The following is a 24,452-nucleotide window of genomic DNA, read 5'->3' on the forward strand; positions in this document are numbered from 1 at the left end:
GATTTAAGTGCAAATTGGGTTACAGATTGCTCCATTCATAGTTGTTGGTAGCTTTTCTCTTTTTGTAATGCTTCTTTAAATTTAAACAGTGTAGGTTGGCTTATGCCTGGTGTGGATTGGAAGTCATTGTGTTATTCTTCCACTGCATTGTTTGCTTTGGCTTCCTGTGCCATGGTGCTGTCATACTGTCAACAAAAAAGTACCCCAGGCCATAAATTTGCATACATTTCTTAAATAATAATCTACAAAAGTATTCCTATTATTGTCCATAAATGGAGGATCAAATGCAAAGTTCAGAACGCTCCCATGGTCCAGCACTGCGAAGAAAAGGGACATGGGCCACAAGACATAAAATGGACAGTCTTGAAACATGTAAGAGGACGCTACACAGACACGGTTTGAAGCCAAAATGAATTTAGGATTGGGCACAACCAATAATGGTCCGAAAGAGATGAGTGAAATAATGCACTGTATATGAAAAGCTCAAAACACAATTCACAGCATACCACATACCAACAGGTAATAGGATACGTTCATGTACAATCACCACCATCCAGCTTAGTTTTCTTTCACGAGATATGTCAATATTGATTTCATATAAGTTGTTGCCATATGATTCATCAGCATCCAACAACCTGGTTGTAAATAAAACGGGTATCTAAGGTCCCATATAATAGTTGCAATGCGCATCATATAGGCTTTTAACACACACAATAGGCACTCGATACCAACAGGAAATCGCCAATGAAGAAAACATAATTCTGTTAATACACATCAGTAAGGGCCACCTCCGTATGAACACACTAGAGGAGACAAAAACAAAAGTGTTATCTCCATCCGCATTGGCATCCTATGACTCCACCACAGGTTTGACGAGGTCATCATAAAAACAAATGTAAATAAGGAAGCCAGGCAAATCACATCAACAGGAAGTCAGGCGCAGGCTAGCCAAAGCTCGCTTACGCCCACCGGCCTCCCATATCCGGTTCCACCCAAATCGAAGAAGAAACACCGGGCGGAGCGTAAGAGACTAAACAGCTTAAAGCAGCAGAACGACAGGAGCACTGCCACACAACAAGTGCAAGAGGACAGAGGAAGCACGACTCAATGAAAAAGGAGGAAGCAAAGTAAGTAGGAAACTATGGGGGAACTAGCCACCATATGCACATCATAGGCAGCATGTCACATGCATGATGTATGCTCAGTTTAAGAACGATGCTTCACTAAACATGTAACAGGAGTATAACCTTTTCACTACACGGCGCGCAATGCCACCCGACGGCAGCTCTTGCTCAGATTAAGAACAATGCTAAACTAAATATACAACGTGAGCACGACCTTCTCACTATACAGCGAGCACTGCCATTAGATGGTAGCATAATTTATAACACACAACATCGCAATTAAAACCAAGGTATACCCAGGCACTTATTATGCAATAAGACCAATGACCTTTTCGTCACACGGTGCGCACTGTCACCAGACGGCAGCATAATTTATAGCTCATATCATCGTAATCAAAACCAAGGTCCATTCAGGGACCCGTAAAGAAAACACCTGCCACTGGGGTAGAAATGCATGACATAAATGATAACTAATGGGCACATCAAACTGGCACAAGAACTAATCTGGACTCCCCCAGTTAACCCAATATGAGATAACATTACAAGTCAGCAATGATCACCCTCCCCTTGTACCCCAACACAGGTTAAAGAAGCCGCCTGACAAGGCTCACAGCCCTTTGAACATAGATAGACAGAATCCCATGTAAGGACCAGTCCACAACAAAAGGCTCCAATCCATTTATCAACCTGGAAAACGGTACGTCTTTAGAACAAAATTTCAATATACGTATCAGATCACACCATACATCAAATGCAAATGAATGGAAAAGTAATTTGTACATCCTTTAATAGACCCAAAGTGTCCTACAAGAACATTTGCCCTGAAGAAGACCTTCCCTTTACCAGCAGCCCAGGTCCACCCCAGAAGGTCGAAACGCATTGGTGTAACCATCATTGAGGTCAAGAGTTAGTAATTACTGCTATAGTCAGTGCACAAACAGCACTGCATCACGGGAAGCGTAATTTTGTACGATACCCTGGCACAATACCAAATGGTCTGACCTACATAGGGCCATAGAATAGCATTGACACATAAATAACACAGAAGACCAAAGGGAATTAGGTCCCTACAATAATTACTCTAAGGACACCAGTTATAACACTTGATATTTTGCTACACACAAGATTCATCCTCAAAGGATTTGAGGTGTGAGGAGGTTGTAAATATATGTTGTATATAAGTAATGAAGTATTGTATTGTTGGTCATTTTTATGTTTTTTATGCAACTCAAAGTTTTGGAGTTGCCCAAAATAATGTTGAATATCTATTGTCTTTTGTTGTTACGGTGTAATTTGTAAATAGTCTATGTATGTGTAAAAATGTTTATATAAAAAATATAAACACATAATTGGCGAACAATCGGCAAAAAAAAATCTTTTTTTAAATTAAAATCAAGTACAGGGTATCACTTTTTATTTGGAAACAAATAACGAAAGATTAAAAGTCCATTTATGGACAATAAAAGGAAGACTTTTGTAGATTCTTATTTAATGAAATTTACGCAAATTTATGGTCTGGGAGGTACTTTTTTGTTGATTCCAGTCTCCACAGTCCTTAACCGAATCACTCCCCCAATAGGAGATATACATGGTGCTGTCATAGACATTCCCCCATGCTGTTTGGAATTTGAAATTCCGTCTGTGTCCAGAGCGATGTAGTCTGCCAAACCACATATCTTCCAATGAATAAATTAGGGGGTAAGTTTGTGTTAATTTTGGGCCAGATGACGAAGCATTTTACTGCTCGGAAATGGCCCATCAGGCCAATTGCAACCGGTAAAATGCTTTTTGGCATGTAACAACCCTATATTGCGAGTCAGTGACCTATTACCGGCTAACAAGATATGGTTTGCGATTCACTATTAGGGCATCCCTTCCTAATAGCGAGTCCCACTGGTATGTAGGAATGTTTTGTGACTGGGAATGTGGTCGCAAAACATCAGTTACCACCAACTTCAAGTTGGTGGTAACCCATACCCAAGCAGGGGGACCCCTTCCTCTTTGTGAATGTGGTCACAAACATTTTTTAAGAGCAGGCAGTGGTCCGTGGGACCACTGCCTGCTCTTACAAAATGAAAAGGTAGCTTTTCGTTTTTATTTTTGAAATGCATCCTGTTTTCCTTTTAGGAAAAAGGGCTGTATTACAAAAAGAAATTGAGTTATTTAAAAAGCAATCACAGACATGGCGGTCTGCTGACCCTAGAAGGCTATTATCCCTGTGATTGTAGCCATTCACAATGGGACACAAATTGTGACCTACCTCATGAATATTGATGAGGGAGGTCCATTAGTGACCCACTGCGAATCGTTAACAGTGTCAAACACACTGTTGGACATCACAGTATAAGTTTTTTTAGAGTAAGTTTTGAATTTATGTATGATTGTTGATTTCTATGTTTAACAGCCCGAAGAAGCACTAGTAAGTGCAAAATACGTGTTGGCAATAGTTTTTGGCAGTAATGCTGTATTAACTGACTCATTGAAAGAATAAAAAAGAAAGAAAGATGTGGTGTCCCATGCATTGCTATGTATTGCTGCATATTGTATTTCATGTGTCCTCCTCTTGCATTACTTATGGTATAGAATGTTGGGATTGTTCTGCTCCTCTACTTAGTGTTATGCTGTACTAGAATATATGGGAACAGTGGATGAGAACATCAGCTTCAGTTGGTGCTGATCCTCTGGGCCCGTTAGACTTGTATACCTGTTGTTGGAATAAAGCTTCCTGATCAACTCTCCTTGTGGTGGACTACATCTTTACAAAAGACACAAGGAATCAGGACAATAATCTTTATTGTTTGTTGTTGTTAAACTTCTCAGTAAAGGGGTGTTCATATATATCTATATATATATATATCTCAATATATATAAATTCACTGAAAAAACCATAGGTTTCACACACGTTATAGTTAGGAATTAGCATTTAAAAAACCTTGCAAATTCACTGAAAAAACTATAGGTTGCACACATGTTATAGTTAGCGGAAATTTTACTGATAAAAAACCAATGAAATTCCCCCGTTATAGTTAGTGCAGGCAACTATAACTCACGCGACCGCAATCCTCTGCTGATGCTAATACTGTATTTAGACACTTATTTGCCCATGTCTTCTTCCATAAATTTTTAGCTATACATATATTACAAATATTTTTTTTTCATAAAGACACATATGTCATCAGCAGAAGATTGCGGTCGCGTGAGTTATAGTTGCCTGCACTAACTATAACGGGGGAATTTCATTGGTTTTTTATCAGTAAAATTTCCGCTAACTATAACATGTGTGAAACCTATGGTTTTTTCAGTGAATTTGCAAGGTTTTTTAAATGCTAATTCCTAACTATAACGTGTGTGAAACCTATGGTTTTTTCAGTGAATTTGTACGGTTTTTTAAATGCTAAGTTACTTTACGCCATTCGTGGCGTGCGCGCCCACTTAACGCAGTTCGTTCCGTGCGCGCACGGTGCGCTTCGCGCACCGCGCGCCAACTTTACGCAGTTAGTGCCGTGCACGCACGGTGGGCACGCGGTGCGCTACGCGCACCGCGTGCCCACGTTACGCTAGATGGGCCATGTACGCACGATGCGCTTCGCGCACCGTGCGCACATGGAGGACATATGATGCGCTTCATTGTGAAAGGTAATATTTTAATTTTTCACATCTTTGATATGCCATGCACAAATGGTGCCCTGCACATGGGGTGGGGAGAGTATGGATACTTTTTTAAGCGTAATCGGCAAAATTATCGAAAAAATTAAAATTCCGTTTTTGGCCTTGGGGGATCTTTGGGGACTCCCCCAACATGGCTAGGTGCTTAGGAGCTGTCTCAACAGCCCCTTTACATGTTTTTGTCCTTTGTTTTTTAATCCCCACTCAGAGTGCGAGAGAGAAAATGGCGGCCGCCGCTTCCTGGTTTCGACCGATTCGAATGTTTACTAAGATCTAACAGCCAATCAGAATCGCGCCCGCGCATGTCACCGTACGCGTACGGTAAGCGCACCGTAAGCGCACCGTAAGCTGGCTCAGATATATATATTGATTTAAAGGCTATTTTCTCAGAATCTACTGAACAGATTTACACCAAACCTACAAAAGGCACTTCCTTGACCTGAGGACTACCTCTCTGCCAAATTTCATTTAACTCTGTTCAGCCGTTTGGGCTGTGGCTGTGTCTAAAGGTCCTATGGAAAAATGCATGGGAAAAACGCGTTTTGGGACCCCCCTTTTATCTCAGCCCCCGCTTGACGAATCCCCCCGAGACTTTCAGGGTAGGAGCGGAGCGCAGCGCCCCACCTATTTTGAAAATTTGGCGAGGATTAGTCGACCGGCGCCAAAGTTATTCAAAATAGAATGTTGCGGTTTTCCTATGGTAAGAGGGTCCTAACTATAACTACCTACTGGCGACCGCCAGTAGGTAATGGATATATATATTGAGATAGATAGATAGATAGATAGATAGATAGATAGATAGATAGATAGATAGATAGATAGATAGATAGATAGATAGATAGATAGATAGATAGATAGATAGATAGATAGATAGATAGATAGATAGATAGATAGATAGATAGATAGATAGATAGATAGATAGATAGATAGATAGATAGATAGATAGATAGATAGATAGATAGATAGATAGATAGATAGATAGATAGATAGATAGATAGATAGATAGATAGATAGATATAGATATAAATATATTATTATTTAGATTGTTGTATACATGTTTGTGGTGTATATACTTTTTTTGCCTCTATATTGGTATGTATATAGGTATATATTTTATCAGGCTAAATTATAATTATTTTGGTGATGTAATTTTTTTCTATTCAAGCGTTTGGATATATTGTTTAATATTTATTGCAATTATTTATTTAACATAAAAAGTTGTTTTTTTGTTTATTAATGATGATGTAATTATTTTGACAATATTTTTGTAGTCGCTATTTTGTGAGGTGATATTTTTGAAATATCATATGTTTAAGTAAAGTAACCATATTTTGTTTCCGATATTTGTGTTTTCGATATAAGTAAAAATCTATATTTTTTAAAACAATATTTGTGTTCCTATATGTGTTTTTTTTAGGTATAAGATTGTGATATTTTTGTTAATGATATATATTGTCCAATATTTTTGGGTTCAGCATTGTATGCATCGATATTATGTCAGTGATCCACATTAAGTACATCAAGGTACAACTAATGGGTTCAGTATTCTCAAGTCGATGTGTCTTGTAAATAGGAAATGGATCACGATCCAGACGATTGATCACGTAGATGAAACTCAAAATAAAAACAGAAATTGAATCAATAACTTTAAGAATAGCCATCGAGTTTGTGACGCACATAGATGTTAAGGACATGGCTCCAATTGGATATGTGCTTGATGATGTTGGCCTACGCCAGGGCCCAGTAAGTTCTAATGAAATATTCAGTTTGAGCTGCTGACTAAGTATGGTTATGAGGGGGTGAGTGGATGTCCCATTCCACTCTTTTGAGACTCCAAGCTTATTTTGCCCCGCTTATCGAGTTTAACTCTCGAGTAATTTTATCTTTCCTTGCCTGATTGAATCTTCCTTTTTTTCTGCCTACAGAGGATTTACTGGCTGACAGCGTTAAACTGCTGTTTTATTTTTCCTGTACTCATCTGAATCCCCAGCTTAGGTTTCAGGAAATTCTCTTCAGTGGTAGCAAATTTTATAAAATTAGCATATTACTCTCTTTAAATACCTTCGGGCAAATTTATCATTATTTCATGCAATGCAGTAAGACAAGGCTTTTTCCTCTGTCTATAGTACACTTAGGAAGAGAAAGTACTGAGGAGAAATAAGAATATCTCTCCTTATTGCGCCTCCCCTCGGAAGGCGTACTATGTTTATGCATTTCCAGGTTTACTAGTGTTGGAAAATCTGGGAATGCACCAAAATCCATGGTTGGATGCGTGGGCACACCAACTCTCCACCAATGAAACACCTTCCCAGTGTAGAGTATGCAAGGCAGCTTCTTGCACAGCCTTGTGTTACTTCAGATTTACCAAGAATGGCAAGGTGGCCTTGCGTTGCTTGGTATACATTCATGGTTTGCAGATCTACTCCTCTCTGTCATTCATGTGAAGCCTAATGTTCTTCACTGTTATTAATGTATTGTTAAATAACTGATGCTATGCCTCAATTCAAGATAAAGGTCCATCCACTAGAGTACAGCTTGTACTTAAATTTGCTCCAAGGATTGGCACGATGCAAACCCCATCTCCACTGCTTCAGTTGGTAGCAGAGGTTGACTCTCATTGAGGCTTAGGAAGTTAGAATTTGCCCCAGAGACAGTAAAAATCTGCCCTAGCCCAGCCGTGTCCCTGACGTTGCATGTTCCTATTTAGAGACTGGTAATCTTTCAGTGCTCCTGAAGAGGTTGAAGTGCACTAGTACTGTGAGCATAACAGGTTTAAGCTTCTTTGGTTGTGTATTGTCAAGCATTGTGGTGTTTGCAGGTTTAATGAATTAGTGTATTTCGCAGTGTGGTGTCCATTTGTGTCCAGAAGGACTCTGTATCAAGGTTATGATCTGAAATGCTGCATTGTGTATATTCCTTGTGCTTACGAAGAGAAGCACGCTTGCTGCAAAGGTTGAAGTTTAGTTATCGGACTCATAGAAACCTAAGATCTCAGGATAAACATTGAATTTATTATATTGTAACTTGTGTGTTAAGTTTTGTGGTGTTGCACTGTGAAGTGCTATCGGCCACACAAATATAGGGTCTGAAGATGAGAACAGCAAAAATGACACAGAAGTAAGAGACTACCCACTGATAGAAGTACATTGGGGTGGATATGTTCCTATACCTTGGAATTGTGGTGATCTGTTCACATTCACTAATCAATTTAGGAAACAGAGAGAAAATCCCGACCTCTAGTATACTCAGGTTGACAGGTTTGTGAAAACTTTGACGGTGCTTTGAGAGCATTTGAATACCTTCTTTGGCATTATCATTCTTAGTGATTTGTGGCCTAAATGTAAGGTGGCAGCACAGTGGCTGACTGATGAGCCATAGAGGGTTACTCAAACAAATGTTCCTTCTCCTATCATGAATACATATAATCAGGCAATTACCTTTTGAAAACGAAGGTGCCACATAAAAAAATTGATTGGTTGAAGAGAGCAAGAACTACCCAAGAGTCTAAAGAGTCTATTCATGCTAATTATGATAGACTTATGAAGGCTTTCCGCCAGCATAGTGGCATAGAAATCTCAGCCATTTTGCTTGTTAGTTTGTTCTTGGGTTGTGCCCACAGATTAACTAACATATTCAGCAGAATGTGATTTATTGGCAGTTGAAGCTACTGGATGAGATCCTGTGATACACAAAGTATTGCAGTGATGATTGGGAAGCAAGAGAGAAGATAAACAAGGAGAAATTCAAGTTGGCTCAGACAAAGTTAGCACAAAATGGCCCGTATGTGGTAAATCCAGGTTCTGTTTCTGGTATTGGTCCTGAAATGCAGGGAGTTGGATGCCAAGGTGTTGGTCAGATGATGCAGAATGGGAATGGTGATTTGGGTAAGTTGTAAGTCTTTTATGTCCCTGAGACTTCAATCAGTAGGTAAGCTAGCAAGCCCTAGGAGTCACTCTAGGTTCATATGATGCAGGTCCCGTCTTTCTCACCCAGACAAGGGAACAAGAGTCAGGAGGTTCAGCACAGCAGGGCAGGAGTTCAGCAAAACAGCCACCCAACAGAGTGGCAGTTCTTCAGAAGCACAGCAGTTCTTCTTCCTGGCATAGTCTTCACAAGACAAGAGGTGTACTGAAGTGGTGGTGTCTGAGGTCCAGTACTTATACCAAGTTGGGCCTCTGAAGTTGGGGAGAATTCACAGAGATGCATTTGAAGTGCACAGAGTCCCTGCCCTTCCTGCCCTGCTCCCGACTCACTACAGGGGGGTATGCAGCCCTTTGTGTGGGGCACAACACAGCCTATTCAGATGTAAGTGTGAGGCTGTGTCCAGCTTCTTCCCCCATCCTGCCCAGGATGGCCCATCAGGATGTGGGTGGCCCATCAGGTCACACCTAAGCACCCTTTGTGTGTGGCTGTCTAGAGAGAATGCACAAAGCCCAGCTGTCAGCCAGCCTAGATGTGTAGTCAGAGACAGGCAGCAGGCTCCAAATGACTAAAGTAAGAAAATGCCAACTTTCTAAAAGTGGCATTTTCAAAATTGCAATTTAATATCCAACTTCACCATTAGTTGTGATTTTACATTGTGGTTCCAGAGACGCCAAACTTGGGAGTCCAATCTCTCCCTAATTGGAAATTACACTTATAAAATGCAATAAGGTAATCCCAATGTTATCCTATGGGAGAGATAGGCCTCGCAGTAGTGAAAAACAAATTTGAGTTTTTCACTACCAGGAAATGTAAAACTTGAAAGTACATGTCCAAATTTTGAAATACACTGCACCCTGCCCTTGGGCTGTCCAGTGCCTCCCTTAGTGGTGACTTATATGTATTAAGAAGCAAGGTTTGGGCCTAGCAAGAGGTTTAACTTGCCAGGTCGACATGGCAGTTTAAAACTCCCCACACAGGCTCTGCAGTGGCAAACCTCAGACATGGTTAAGGGGCTACTTAAGTGGGTGGCACAATCCGGGATGCAGGCCCACTAATAGCATTTAATTTACAAGCCCTGGGTACCTGTATTGCACTTTGCTAAGGACTTAAATATGCAAATTGGGAATGTGCCAATTTTGCCATGTTTAGAGGAGAAAGCATAAGCACTTTAGCACTGGTTAGCAGTGGTAAAGTGCTCAGAGTCCTAAAGCCAACACAAACGGGGACAGGAAAAGAAGAGGAGGAAGGCAAAAAGTTTGAAGTGACCCCTCAGATAGGGCCATTTTCCAACATTTATTACATACATCTGTTCTGATCTAGCTACTTTGTTTCACGGTCATGTTACCCCAATCTACCCAGCCTCCTTTCAACTATACAATAGTACCACTTTCATCTTTTGTCTACAAACCTTATAAGATCCCTATTTCATAACTGTTACTTGTAAAGCGCACTAACAACTTTTAGGTATAGCAGCAATCGAGAAACATAAAAATACATCAAAATAAGTAAGAGTAGCGCCAAATTCAGTACTGGGTCATTTGTGTTTATACATGGGAGGTGAACTGTTGGGTGAGCTTGTTTGTTGTAATGGTCCCACATCTATTGTCTCCATGACAGCGGTTATGCCTAATTTTGTTTTCATACAAAAACAACGTGGACAAGTCATTAACAGGTTAAGGTCATGGTTGTCGACCTGCACCTTGGTAGAGGAACGCAGACAACAAGTGGTTGTCTTAGGAATCCCCTCACCCACCTACCTAGTAGCTGGCATGCTTCATCATCGGGGTCCAGCTGGATTGTTGAGTGCAATCCAGCTGTGCTTCAACGCCTGATTTACAGCAGAGCAGGATATTTTGTGGAAAGTGAAGTGCTATGTGAAGTGAAAGTAAATGATATAAATGTCTCTAGCAAATGCCCTTATAAAAGTTATAATTGAAGGGTCCTAGGACATCAGTAAAAACATAGTCGGGATATGTATGAGGTAGGATTGTGCCTCAATATCCCTTGAAAAGTGTAGGTCTACTAGTTTCAGCCTTCTGCGATATTCGTGAGGCTTTCTTCAGGACCAGTGGAGTGAGTGTGGCCAAAAAGGTTTTAGAGGCCACTTTGGTGTGTATATCAGTGCATACCCTAAAGTGCGCTGTGAGTATGGTGGGATCTTGTTACTTACAGATCCTGCGCGATGAGTATCTGAAAAGGAAATGTATATTACGACATGTATATATATAAACAGCCATACGGTAACATGCATGTCTTGTATATCTGCGCTCCTCCATGCGAAGGGTAGTGGAGACATGGCTAAAAGATTGGAATGAAGGCACCATGCATGTGACATCGTGACTGCATGCATGATGGCTATCTGAAAAATAACCATGCGTGGCTACAATGTGCTGTGGGAGCACATAATTATATGCATGCCGTTGTTTTGCACAAACTACTTCTTGTATATTTATGCGTGTGTATGGATTCATGGATCCTGTCACACAGTGGAACTTCCTGTTATGGAGACCCTGCGGGGATGGAAATAACTAAGATAAAGGATGCGGTAAAGAATATTACATGCACCGCGACTCGGACGCTGTGGCAAAGGGCGCATGTACTCACGTTTGGCTCAGGATAGTAACCGCTGTAACAGGAAGTTCCACTGTGTGACAGGATCCATGAATCCATACACACGCTGAGTTAATGTGAGCCTGCATATATGTTGTTTGTCAGTCTGTCCCGTCTGTGCACTCATCCATGTTTAATGTGTTCTCTTTTTAAAGCACGCACAACCAAAATCCCTGGATAACATTTTTTAAACATCACTTAATGTGCCATAACGCGATAAGTTTGACGTAAAATAGTCAACATATATTGATAAACACGCATAAATATACAAGAATTAGTTTGTGAAAAACCACGACACGCATATAATTATGTTCTCCCACGGCACATTGTAGCCACGCATGGTTATTTTTCAGATCGCAATCATGCATGCAGTCACAATGTCACATGCATGGTGCCTTCATTCCAATCTTTTAGCCATGTCTCCACTACCCTATGCATGGAGGAGCGCAGATATGTAAGACATGCATGTTACCAAATGGCTGTTTATATATATACATGTCGTAATGTACTTTTCCTTTTCAGATACTCATCACGCAGCATCTGTAAGTAACAAGATCCCACCACACTCACAGCGCGCTTTAGGGTGTGCGCTGATATAAACACCACAGTGGCCTCTAAAACCTTTTTGGCCACACTCACTCAACTGGTCCTGAAGAAAGCCTCACGAATATTGCAGAAGGCTGAAACTAGTAGACCTACACTTTTCAAGGGATATTGAGGCACAATCCTACCTCATACATATCCAGACTGTTTTTACTCATGTCCTAGGACCCTTCAATTAAAACTTTTATAAAGGCATTTCCTAGAGACATTTTTATCATTTACTTTCACTTCACATAGCACTTTACTTTCCACAAAATATCCTGCTCCGCTGTAAATCAGGCGTTGAAGCACAGCTGGACTGCACTCGTCAATCCAGCTGGACCCCGATGATGAAGCATGCCACCTACTAGGTAGGTGGGTGAGGGGTTTCCAAAGACAACCACTTGTTGTCTGCGTTCCTCTACCAAGGTGCAGGTCGACAACCATGACCTTAACCTGTTAAGGACTTGTCCACGTTGTTTTTGTATATTACTCAGGGAAAGGGGCAAGTACCAGTTCCATTTCCTTACTCTCTTGCTCTTTTGTAATTTTGTTTTTGTTCATTGAAGTTAAAAATGGGGAGGCAATGATAGCACTAAAACACTTTCTGTTCAGTAATAATTAGTTATTTTAGCATTTTTAGACCAATAGAAGGAAAATACAAATAAACACAAATTGATAATCTCTAAGTAAAGACCGAAAAGTAATCCTAAGAAATCACCACAACACTGTCTTGTCCAAACAAACAACCCACAGTTATTTAAAACGATGGCCTCCTGCAAAAAAGTATAAATGTGACCAACAGTGAAAAACACATGTCCACCACTGCACACCACTTTTAGAAACTTAAGCTAACACAAAAACACCAAGATACCAACATACCCCTAAACACTGCAGAAACATGTGACCACCCAACAACATATATGCCCAGCCTACATAAACATATATGGTATACATTCTTGGAAACACACCCAGACAAGCAGCACCTGCACAAAAATATTCACTCAGATGCTGACACTGTGGTGCGCATAACCACATGCACACAATTAAACTTTTTATGTGAGGGGGGCCTGCCTCCACCCATTTATCTCATATTTCCCAGTATTTTGTTTTTTTAGTGTATTTACCAGATTGTTCTAAAGAGGATACTCTCTGAATGGAATGAATCCATTCTTCTTCCGTAGGGGGACAGGGCAAAATCCATTTAATGCAAAGCTCCCTACGAGCTAGTAGTATCAAAGTGAAAAATAGAGCATTGTGGCTTTTTGTTAGTAAACGGCCGTCTACCTCCCTTGGTAATACCCCAAAAATTATAGACAGAGTTGTTCATTTTATATCCAGCCCCATAATATCTGAATTGGTCTTACCCACTTTTTTCCAATAAGAATGTATTACCGGGCAGCTCCAGAACATATGGACATCGTTTGCTCTGTCTTTTCCGCTTTTAGGACACTTCTTTATCTCCCGGTTCCCCATTTTTGATATTTTCTGGGGTGTCCAATAGGCCTTGTGTACTGTAAAAAGGTGGTTCTTTTTTGAAGGTGCAGCATTTACACAAGACCATAGAGAAGACATAGATACTTGCCCAATATTTTCAAGGTCTTCGTCAGGCAGGACCTTCTTCCATATCTCAGTGAACGAGGCCTGCTTCTCTTACCCGTTCTGGACAAGTAGCCAATACCACTCTGCCACTTCTTTTGTTTTTGTTTGGCGGGAGCATATTTTTAGTGCCAAATTCGAGTCCCCTTTTAGCTCTTTTTCTATAGATTTTGTCCAGCTTAGCAATCGACAATACTTGAACTTTGAGACCAAATTCCCACAAATCGCCGACAGGTGGGACCAAGAAATAGGTTCCGCATCAAAGAGCAGTTGCCCCCATGTGGTGATCCCACAGCTCCGCAGGGAAACCGCAAGAGCATCTTCCATACACAGCTGCGTCCCTGGGGAATCCCAGACTGGGGCGATGTCGTTATAGTAAGGGATTTTTAGGAGGCGTCTCACCTGAGACCAAAGCTTTATAGCTGATAACAAAATCTTCAATTGTACCTTTAAAAAAAAATTTGGGTGGCAAAATTTTAAACGAAAGCACCCTGCTTGTTGAGTAAAGTCAGTTGTTAAAGCTTTATAAACAGGAGAAAAGGTTGAACTTTCCATCATTAATTGCCGAAAGTTTTTTAACTGGAAGGCACAAAAATACAAAAATAATTCAGGAGTTACTATTCCTCCATATTCTTTTCTCTTTCTAAGTTTTTTTAAAGCTATTCTTGGGCTTTTGTTTCCCCACATAAAACTTGAAAAGAGCCCTTGCACCTTCTTAAACCAAATTTTTGGGAAATCTAGGGGGATGGTATTAAACAAAAACGTATATTTTGGCAGGATTGACATTTTCAATAGATTAGATTTACCCAAAAAGGAAAGGGAGAGTGCCCCCCATGATTGTAATTGAGAGCTGACTTTCTTTGTTACTTTATCAAAGTTAACTTGGGCTATTTTGTCGATGTTTTGGACTATCTGGATTCCCAGGTATCTTATTTCCTTTTTTGTGTAAATACTTCTAAAATTAGTATTCCATTTCATAAGTTATGTTTTTTGTTGGTTAAGAAGGTATCCAGAGACCTTTCCAAAGTTCTCTAACTCTGACCAAATTTCTGGGTATGATCTTTCCAAATTGCCGGTGTAAATGACGAGGTCGTCCGCATACAAACCGATTTTTTTCTCCCAGCCATTACATCTGAAGGGGATGATATTCTGAAAGGCTCTTAATTTGCAAGCAAGGGGTTCAATATAGATATTAAAAAGTAAAGGGGAAAGGGGACATCCTTGTCTAGTTCCTCTTCCAATTTGCATAGATCTAGTTAATTTCCCATTAATGAGAATTTTTGCTGAGGGGTTTTTGTATATGGCTTTAATTGCTGTCAGACATATTTCACCTAAATTAAAACGCTGTATTACTTTGAACAGGAAGGACCAATTGACTCAATCGAAAGCTTTGGCAGCATCGAATGTCATTACTGCCAAAGGGGTCTTGTAAGTCTGAGCCATATCTATAGCCCCTATGAGATCTTGTGTTAATTCACTAAGCTGCCTCCCTTTCATGAACCATTTTTGGTCTGGGTGTATTAGAGGGCCTATTACTTTATCTAAACGTTTAGTGATAATCTGTGTGTAGATTTTATGATCACAGTTTAAAAGAGAAATAGGCCCTCTGTTACTCACAGAGTCTTGGATTTTATTTTTGGTTTCAAGAGTATTGTGATGATTGCCTCTTCCCATGAAACGGGGGGACTATGACCTTCTATAAAGGATACATTAAATAATTGGAGAAGAATAGGTGCCAATTCTTCTTTTAGTATAATATAGATCTCATTAGGAGTGGAGTCGGGACCGGACGCTTTTCCTTTTTTTAAAGAGCTAATAGTTTGAATAATTTCTTCGATAGATATGGGGCAATTTATTTGCTCTTTTTCGTTTTGTTGGAGCAAGGGAAGAGCTAGCTCTGATAAGAATTCATCCATGTAGTTTTCATCAAGTGTCGTCTCCTCCGTGTATGAGTTTTTTAAAAATTGAACAAAGGCCTCCTCGATTTCGGCATAATCCGTGATTATATTGCCAGTATCTGAACACCGGAGGTCCATTATCCAATTTCTTGTTTGATCAATTTATGTTTTCCATGCGAGGAGCTTACTACACCCCTCCCCGTATTCATGATGAGCTAGTTTGCTAGCATCCCACTTTTTTTAAATTATGACTTCTAGAAAATCGGCGAGATTATGTTTTGCAGTTGTTAGCCTGTTTAAGATATTTGGATTCCCATGCTCCCTTTCAAGGCTTTCTTGGAGTCTGTTTATCTCAGCCTCTAACTTTTTGGTCTCTTCTTGTACTTTCTTAGACTGTGAAATGGAAATAGCTATTAAAGAGCCTCTCAAAAAAGCCTTATAAGTATCCCATACTATTTGGGCTGGAGCTGAGTTAAGATTAACATCAAAGAACTCTTTAGTTTCTACTCTTAGTTTTTCCATTATAGTGCTTTCTAATAGTAATGCTCGATTGATAGTCCACCTCCGAGGTGGGCGGGCACCATTCATAGCTATTTTTTAAATGACTGCGGAGTGATCTGACATATGCTCTGGGACGTGGCTGACTGACATAGTGTTTCTACTTGCCGCTGCGTCCACTAAAAAGAAGTCAATTCTGGACCGGTGTCCACATTTTTTATTGTGAAACGTAAATTTCCCACCATTTGTTTTAGACTTATTGGCCATCTCTCTCCATATATCTACTAGCCCTATATCTGACATTAGTTGTCTTAAGGCCACTCTCACTTTTTGTGTATTAGATGCTACCCTAGGTGAGGTAGAATCTTGACTCGGGTCTAAGACCAGATTAAAATCACCCCTTAATATTATATAATCATTAACTTTAGTTAGATGAAGAAGTAAAGTATATAACGTGGCCGGATCATCCAATTTCGGCCCATAGTAGCTTACAAAAGTCAACCAGGCCCCATTGATTTTTATCCTAGCAATTGCCCACCTCCCCAACTGGTCAACCATGCATTCGCCTAACATCGCTAGAGCAGCTTTTTTGATTAAAATAGCTACTCCTTTCGCACATAATTATATGCGTGTCGTGGTTTTGAACAAACTACTCCTTGTATATTTATGCGTGTTTATCAATATATGTTGACTATTTTACGTCAAACTTATCGCGTTATGGCACATTAAGTGATGTTTAAAACGTTTTATCCAGTGATTTTGGTTGCGCGTGGTTTAAAAAGAGAACACATTAAACATGGATGAGTGCACAGACGGGACAGACTGACAAACAACATATATGCAGGCTCACATTAACTCAGCGTGTGTATGGATTAATGGATCCTGTCACACAGTGGAACTTCCTGTTACAGCGGTTACTATCCTGAGACAAACGTGAGTACATGCGCCCTTTGCCACAGCGCCCGAGTTGCGGTGCGTGTAATATTCTTTACCGCATCCTTTATCATAGTTGTTTTCATCCCCGCAGGGTCCCCATAAAAGGAAGTTCCACTGTGTGACAGGATCCATGAATCCATACACACGCATAAATATACAAGAAGAAGTTTGTGCAAACCAACGACACGCATATAATTATGTGCTCCCACAGCACATTATAGCCACGCACGGTTATTTTTCAGATAGCAATCATCATGCAGTCACGATGTCACATGCATGGTGCCTTCATTCCAATCTTTTAGCCATGTCTCCACTACCCTATGCATGGAGGAGCGCAGATATGTCAGACATGCATGTTACCGAATGGCTGTTTATTATATATACATGTCGTAATGTACTTTTCCTTTTCAGATACTCATCACGCAGGATCTGTAAGTAACAAGATCCCACCACACTCACAGCGCGCTTTAGGGTGTGCGCTGATATACACACCACAGTGACCTCTAAAACCTTTTTGGCCACACTCACTCCACTGGTCCTGAAGAAAGCCTCACGAATATCGCAGAAGGCTGAAACTAGTAGACCTACACTTTTCAAGGGATATTGAGGCACAATCCTACCTCATACATATCCCGACTATGTTTTTACTCATGTCCTAGGACCCTTCAATTAAAACTTTTATAAGGGCATTTGCTAGAGACATTTATATCATTTACTTTCACTTCACATAGCACTTCACTTTCCACAAAATATCCTGCTCCGCTGTAAATCAGGCGTTGAAGCACAGCTGGATTGCACTCAACAATCCAGCTGGACCCCGATGATGAAGCATGCCACCTACTAGGTAGGTGGGTGAGGGGATTCCTAAGACAACCACTTGTTGTCTGCGTTCCTCTACCAAGGTGCAGGTCGACAACCATGACCTTAACCTGTTAAGGACTTGTCCACGTTGTTTTTGTATATTACTCAGGGAAAGGGGCAAGTACTAGTTCCATTTCCTTACTCTCTTGTTCTTTTGTAATTTTGTTTTTGTTCATTGAAGTTAAAAATGGGGAGGCAATGATAGCACTAAAACACTTTCTGTTCAGTAATAATTAGTTATTTTAGCATTTTGTAGACCAATAGAAGGAAAATACAAATAAACATAAAATGATAATCTCGAAGTAAAGACCGAAAAGTAATCCTAAGAAATCACCACAACACTGTCTTGTCCAAACAAATAACCCACAGTTATTTAAAACAATGGCCTCCTGCAAAAAGTATAAATGTGACCAACAGTGAAAAACACAAGCCCACCAATGCACACCACTTTTAGAAACTTAAGCTAACACATAAACACCAAAATCCCAACATACCCCTAACACTGCAGAAACATGTGACCACCCAACAACATATTTGCCCAGCCTACACAAACATATATGGTAAACATTCTTGGAAATACACCCAGACAAGCAGCACCTGCACCAAAATATTCACTCAGATGCTGACACTGTGGTGCGCACAATTACATGCACACGATTACACATTCCTCTAAATATCCTCAATATGAATGCATAATTACCTATAGAAAACATTCTGGTCTTTCTGCGCACAAAAACACACACTCATAAATCTGCATTATATTCTTGTCCCTTATCTATTTCCGTCACCCGGAAAAACTCAAAGCTGTCCACACCTACCTCATTTCCAGTTGGTTTCCCCCAAGGTGCACTCACAGGTCATCTCTTTTTGTCTTTATGTGACTCCCTTGATGACAGTGTCTCTTCGTTTTGTTTCTCATTCCACATAGGTGACAACCAAATCTTTTGGTTTCCAACCTTCTCATTCTTCGTCCTGGCACATGTATGAAATTGCCTCATTGCCCCTACTCACTGCAGGCCTCTGAAGTCCCTCATAGTGAACTCATCCAATGTGCAAGACCTGTACTGTCTTTCTTTACGTGCACCTGCATGAATAACTACTCAATCTACTTCCCGCGGACCCCTGACCTTTGCTTCCTCTGGTAGAAGCTTTGATGTTCTAGTTAGCCCCTGTCTTCAACACACATAAGATATATCCCTGTATCCCTTTCCATAAACCCAAAGCCGAGATCCAATCACTAGAACTCAGTAAACTGAAATACTGAAAACGTTTACTGCTACTAGGCCTCCCTTAGTATTCCTTCTTCCCATTGAACAAGGTCTTATTCTTCATCATTGGAGCCTTGCTTCATCTTCCAGGGCACTCACATCTCATCCTTATTGCCACCAAGCAGGCTGACTCTCTGCTTTATGCAGGCTACTGAAGCTAGTCTCTATTAGGGTCACCGACTCACCCCAGGTGACTAGGACACTGTCTGCAGTCCTGAACTTTTCACCTACGAGTCATTGTAATTAGTTCAATGGAAGCAATGCAAGGCTACAACACCCGGAATGCATTAAGTGATCACACAAAAGTTCAGGACTGGAAACAGTGTCTGTAATGATTTGGAAGGAATTGGTCACCTTGGGTTATATACTGACAATAGCTTGACAAGGGCCCAGTTACCTATGTTTCTCTCAATGATTCCATAGCTCACTATAACATAACGTGTATTTGTAAAAGCGCACATTCACCCATGGGTATCTTGCCGCTGAACAGCAGATGGTCATTGTTACCAAACTCAATGGTACTCATTTTATCAACCTCAGAAGGATGAAGGGCTGAGTGGACCTGTTGGGATTTGAACATGTGACCATAAAGTCGAACACATGCCCCTACAGTGGGCGCATTAGTCCACTAAGCCACCAGAACCAGCACTATACCCGTATACTCCTAATAACCTAAGATGTGCTCGTCAGAACCTTCTACTCTCACCCAACCTGATCTGTGCTGCATCCAGGTTTTCTTCCTTTTACCTTTGGGGGCTCCCCAACGCAGGCCGTCTGTGTGAGCTCCCTACAAATGGAGTTTGAAAGACCCCTGAAATATCATCTGCTACTAGAAGACTAAGAGCCTGTACTGCCTCACCAAGCGCTCAAATATGCATGTATTTATTTATAAATATATACATTAGCTATTGACATGTACTAAAATTGTGGTCTGTCTTTTACCATTAACATTCACAATGATAGTCCATGGCACAAATGCTAACTTTGGTGTATGTAAACCATCCTGTCCCCCTTACTAGCTCTTCTGTTAAACATTGTTTTCCTATTATTAAGGCTGCTAAATAAAATGAAATAAGCAAACATAAAGAAATACAACACACACTAGTGTGATCTGCTCATATACAAGCACACGCGCAGTCTCGCACATGTGCACACACAGCTATCCCATCTATTAATCAATTACCTCTGCATGCACATATGCCTGCCCTTACACTCTTGACACACCCATTTAACAAAACATGCATTTCTAACACACGTTCACCCAGGAGGGTATCTTGGTGCTGAATAACCGATATTTATTGTTACCCAAGTCATTGGTACTCATCTTATCAACCTCAGAAGGATGAAAGGCTGAGTGGACCCGCTGGTCTTCGAACCTGTGATCATCAGGTCAAATACTGGCCCCTACAGTGGGCACATTAGCCCACTAAGCCACCAGGCCACTTGCTTTCGACATTCACTATAGATAATTGCACATTACATACATACTGCTGTATTTTAGAGCAAATTTCCCCCGTGTAAGTTCTGTAATATTTGCTGCTGCACAGAGCCTTGCACATACCCTCCTAAGGTCGGATGTTGAAGAGACTTCAAAAACCAGGGCACAGCCCAGGGGAACACATTGCGCCAAACTGTGATAGATGGGCTGGCAGGGCTGCATAACGAGATGCAGAATGAGCTCAGACAACCTGAAAGCAAATACCACCGAGCTGGGATCGGCTCTTGTATCAATATTCAGCGATATTAAAGCCGCGGGATCCCATGCGAGCAAAATATTAATTTCGCCGCTGGCTCTGCTTTGTGTCTCCACAATTGCTCCTTGCGAGGCACCGCGTGCTGCCGGCAGATGAGGCCTTTACACCGTTTCCCCAGCTGGGAAGTCATCAGCTAGCAGCATTTGCCATGCAGGAGCCCTGAAATTAGTTTTGTAATTACAAGACACAGCGGTCTCCTAAGACACATCCGTCATCTGTATTCACCAGTTATTCCTCTATGCAGGGACTGTCACGCCCTCCCATTCAGCCCCCAGTATCAGCAGTCCCCTGCTCAGATAGGGTCCCAGGGCCTTTTCATCAGAGCTGGGGAACAGTTTTCACAGTCGCAGTGGGAATGGCATTTGCTTGAGGTGGTCTCCTAGGTTACAGAAACTGTATGCAATGGGGTGCTGTAACCAGGTGAGGATGTGCTGTTCTGTAACCTGCACATTAGCACTAGAATGTAGGAGAGGAAACAGCCATTGCAAAGCGGTCATAACCACGCGTGACCGTTACCACAAAGCCATTACCATGCATATGCCTTTATCACGCATGTCTTTAGCACGCATGCCTATCCCACGAATCTCGTGGTAAAGTCAGGAATGATGAAGGCATATGCAAGGTAAATATGAAGTGTTTTAAGGGGTTATTATTTAGGGTTGGTCTTTAGGGTTTAGGGTTGAGTTTTAGGGTTGGTGTTTAGGGTTACAGGTTAGCTTTTAGGGTTTTGGGCTAGTTTTTAGGGGGTTAGGATTGGAGTGCGTTAAGGGTTGGTTTTTAAGGTTCAGGGTTGAGTTTTAGGGTTAGTTTTTAGGGTTACCGGCTAGCTTTTAGGGTTTTGGGCTAAGTTTTAGGGGTTAGGGTTGGTGTGGATTAGGGTTCAAAATGTGGCGACAAGCTTAATCATCCCAGAAATATAAATGGACTCACTTGTGCCGCTGTCGGAGACACATTACGGCACCTCTGAGAAGTCTGTGATCCAGGCGGGGGATCTGTCATTGCGGTTTCCAGGTAATAACATATTAACACTAGGTAAAGGAAGCTGAGGAGTCGCTCGGTTCCTCTTGTATTGGTCGTACAACACCACGTAATTTACTTCACACTGCAATCTCTCAACATGGTTTTCTGTGCTGTCAGTCATTTTGAACAGAGTGAGTGCTTAAAAAAACAAAACACAGGGTCCAACAGGGGCAGACATTCATTGTGAGTACTTTACGGCTGGTTACTTTGCGCAGCGCTGTTGCGCTTTACCCAACCACGATTGCACGGGCAATGCACATTATCTGGAAGACAGTTGTGCAGTTTTGTTACTGTTTGACCCACATAAGGATTTGCCAATGCAATTATTTGTAACTGGAATTCAAACGAACGCGATGACGTACACACCACAAAATAGCAGTTGGTGTCACATTGTTTTACCGTGTGTTGATGTGCAAAACATAAGTCACTATTAAAGTTATTGACGACTTGTTTTATACAAGCGCAGTTTTGTGCACACCACACTTTGATAGAAAAGCAATTAAGTAATTTAATAAGTGCAGTGACACGCACACCAGAAATTGACAGTTGGTTTCACATGCGCAGTGTTGCACACAACAGATTCTACCAGCATAGTCATTCGTTGGCCGACAGAAGCAGGGAACAGGATAAGGCCCAAAAAGGAAGAAAAAAAGGAATTTAAAGGCACTAACAACACCAAAGAGTGAAAATAAATAAATAAAAGGAGATACAAAAGAAATGATTAAAAAAAGGGAAAAAAAGGGAATTAAGCACCGCATAAGGAAGAAGACCTGCACGCCAACAAAATGACCGTTCCCGCAAGTGACAAGAATAGCGCACAGGCTATATTTCGCAGGCCCCTACCATTCAGCTTATCGGAACCACAGATAGGTATTAGGTGGGAAAAATGGATTCAACAGTTCTTACGATATATGCGCGCCACAGATATCGCAGAAGCCAAACACACAGATCTGTTTTTAAATTTTGTAGGGGATGAAGTGGAAAACCTGCTAATAACATTTCCCCAAGATCAAACAGCAACATACAAGGGACTGATAAAGAGCCTCACAGGTAAATTTGACCCGCAAAGAAACATTGATTTCGAAAGGTACATATTCAAAAACGCGTGTCAACGAGCAGAGGAGTCCCTCGACGACTTCGCAACAAGATTCACAACAAGACTGCGGAAACTGGTCACATATTGCGAATTCGACAAGTTTGATCATGAAAAGGCAATACGACTGCGCATCATTGAAGACTGTCAGTCTGTGGAGTTCCGCGCAAGGATTCTAAAAGAGCCAACCTCGCTAGAGAAGATACTGACCATGGCCCGAGCGGAAGCGAAAGCAACTACACATGCAAGACAGATGGAACTGGGAAAAGAAAGAAGAGTGGAGCAAGCGAACCGCATGACTGGAAACAACAGGAAGAAAGAAAATACCGCGCCACTGCCAAGAAAAACTCAAGAAAGAACATGCTATCGATGCAGACTAGAGTTTCCACATGTCGGCCCGTGTCCGGCAATGGGCCAGAAATGCAGGAAATGCAACAGAGACAATCTTTTTGCAAGCGCCTGCATGGGTGCACAGTTTAAAAGTGAGCGAGGCAGACCAGCAAGACCATGGACGATGACAAGCAGGTACGCCAGGCACATGGAAAGGCAAATCGCAGCTCCTCAAATGAATCAGAAGGAACAGCTGCGCAGGAGAACGTGGAACGACTATATCTGATGTCTGATGCCCCTACGGAAGAACAAGGGCCAGAGCACATTCATCTTATGGAGAAACATCAGAGCAAGAAAACAGCAACAGTGGACATCGAAGTAGGAAGACACAACACACGCTTCATGCTAGATAGTGGGGCCACATGCAACATAATGTGCATGTCTGAGTATGAGAAGATGAAAATAAGACCGCCACTATCACCGACCACTGTTGATGTATTCACCTGGGGCTCAAAGAAACCAGTGGTCAACATGGGGAAGTTTACAGAGACACTGACGTACAAAGACAGATCAAGCACAGAAGAAATACATGTGCTACGGGGAGACATTCCAGCACCGTGTCTGCTAAGCAACGTCACAGCGCAGGTGATGGGTCTTCTAGCAATGACATACCACATGTCAGAGAAACGGAACATTTTGCGAGACTATCCGGCCATACTACAAGTCCTAGGCAAACTAAAAGGAAAACAAATAACAATGCATATCAACAAAGCGATCAAACCAGTGGCTCAGCATCACCGACAAGTGCCCATACACCTGCAACCACGGGTAGAAGAGGAAATAAAAAGCCTGCTGGGCCAGAACATAATCGAGCCCGCAGACAGGCTGACCCCATGGGTATATCTTGAATAGTGGCAGTTCCGAAAAAGAACACCTCCAAGATTCGCATATGTGTGGACATGAGGGTACCAAACACAGCGATTGAAAGGGAAAGACACCCTGGGCCACACCTCAATGACATGATCAGCTGTCTCACTGTAGCGTGCTGATTTTCAAAACTGGACCTGTGCAAAGGGTACCATCAACTAGAACTTGACCCACAGTCAAGGTACATTACCACTTTCTCCACACACATGGGCCTGTTTAGCTACAAACAACTGAGTTTTGGCATTTCATCGGCAGCAGAGATATTTTAGGAGACCATAAGGCAGGTAATAAGGCCAGAAAAGAACAGTTTGAACTACAGTGACGACATCCTGGTGTTTGGTCAGTCAGATGAAGAACATGAC

At 41.4% G+C, this 24,452-nt stretch overlaps 1 long non-coding RNA gene across 1 annotated transcript in view; it reads left to right on the plus strand.

The window, feature by feature from the left end:
- Window positions 1-1,015: 1,015 nt before the first annotated feature.
- The window catches only part of LOC146829582 (uncharacterized), a 66,779-nt gene continuing 43,342 nt past the window's right edge, over window positions 1,016-24,452 (plus strand). Inside the window, exons 1-2 of the long non-coding RNA XR_014962270.1 lie at window positions 1,016-1,127; window positions 1,708-1,821. This is a non-coding gene — a long non-coding RNA (uncharacterized LOC146829582). The remainder of the gene's footprint in view (window positions 1,128-1,707; window positions 1,822-24,452) is intronic.

Source organism: Triturus cristatus, chromosome 5_2 (genome assembly GCF_964204655.1).
Source record: "Triturus cristatus chromosome 5_2, aTriCri1.1, whole genome shotgun sequence".
NCBI lineage: Eukaryota > Metazoa > Chordata > Amphibia > Caudata > Salamandridae > Triturus > Triturus cristatus.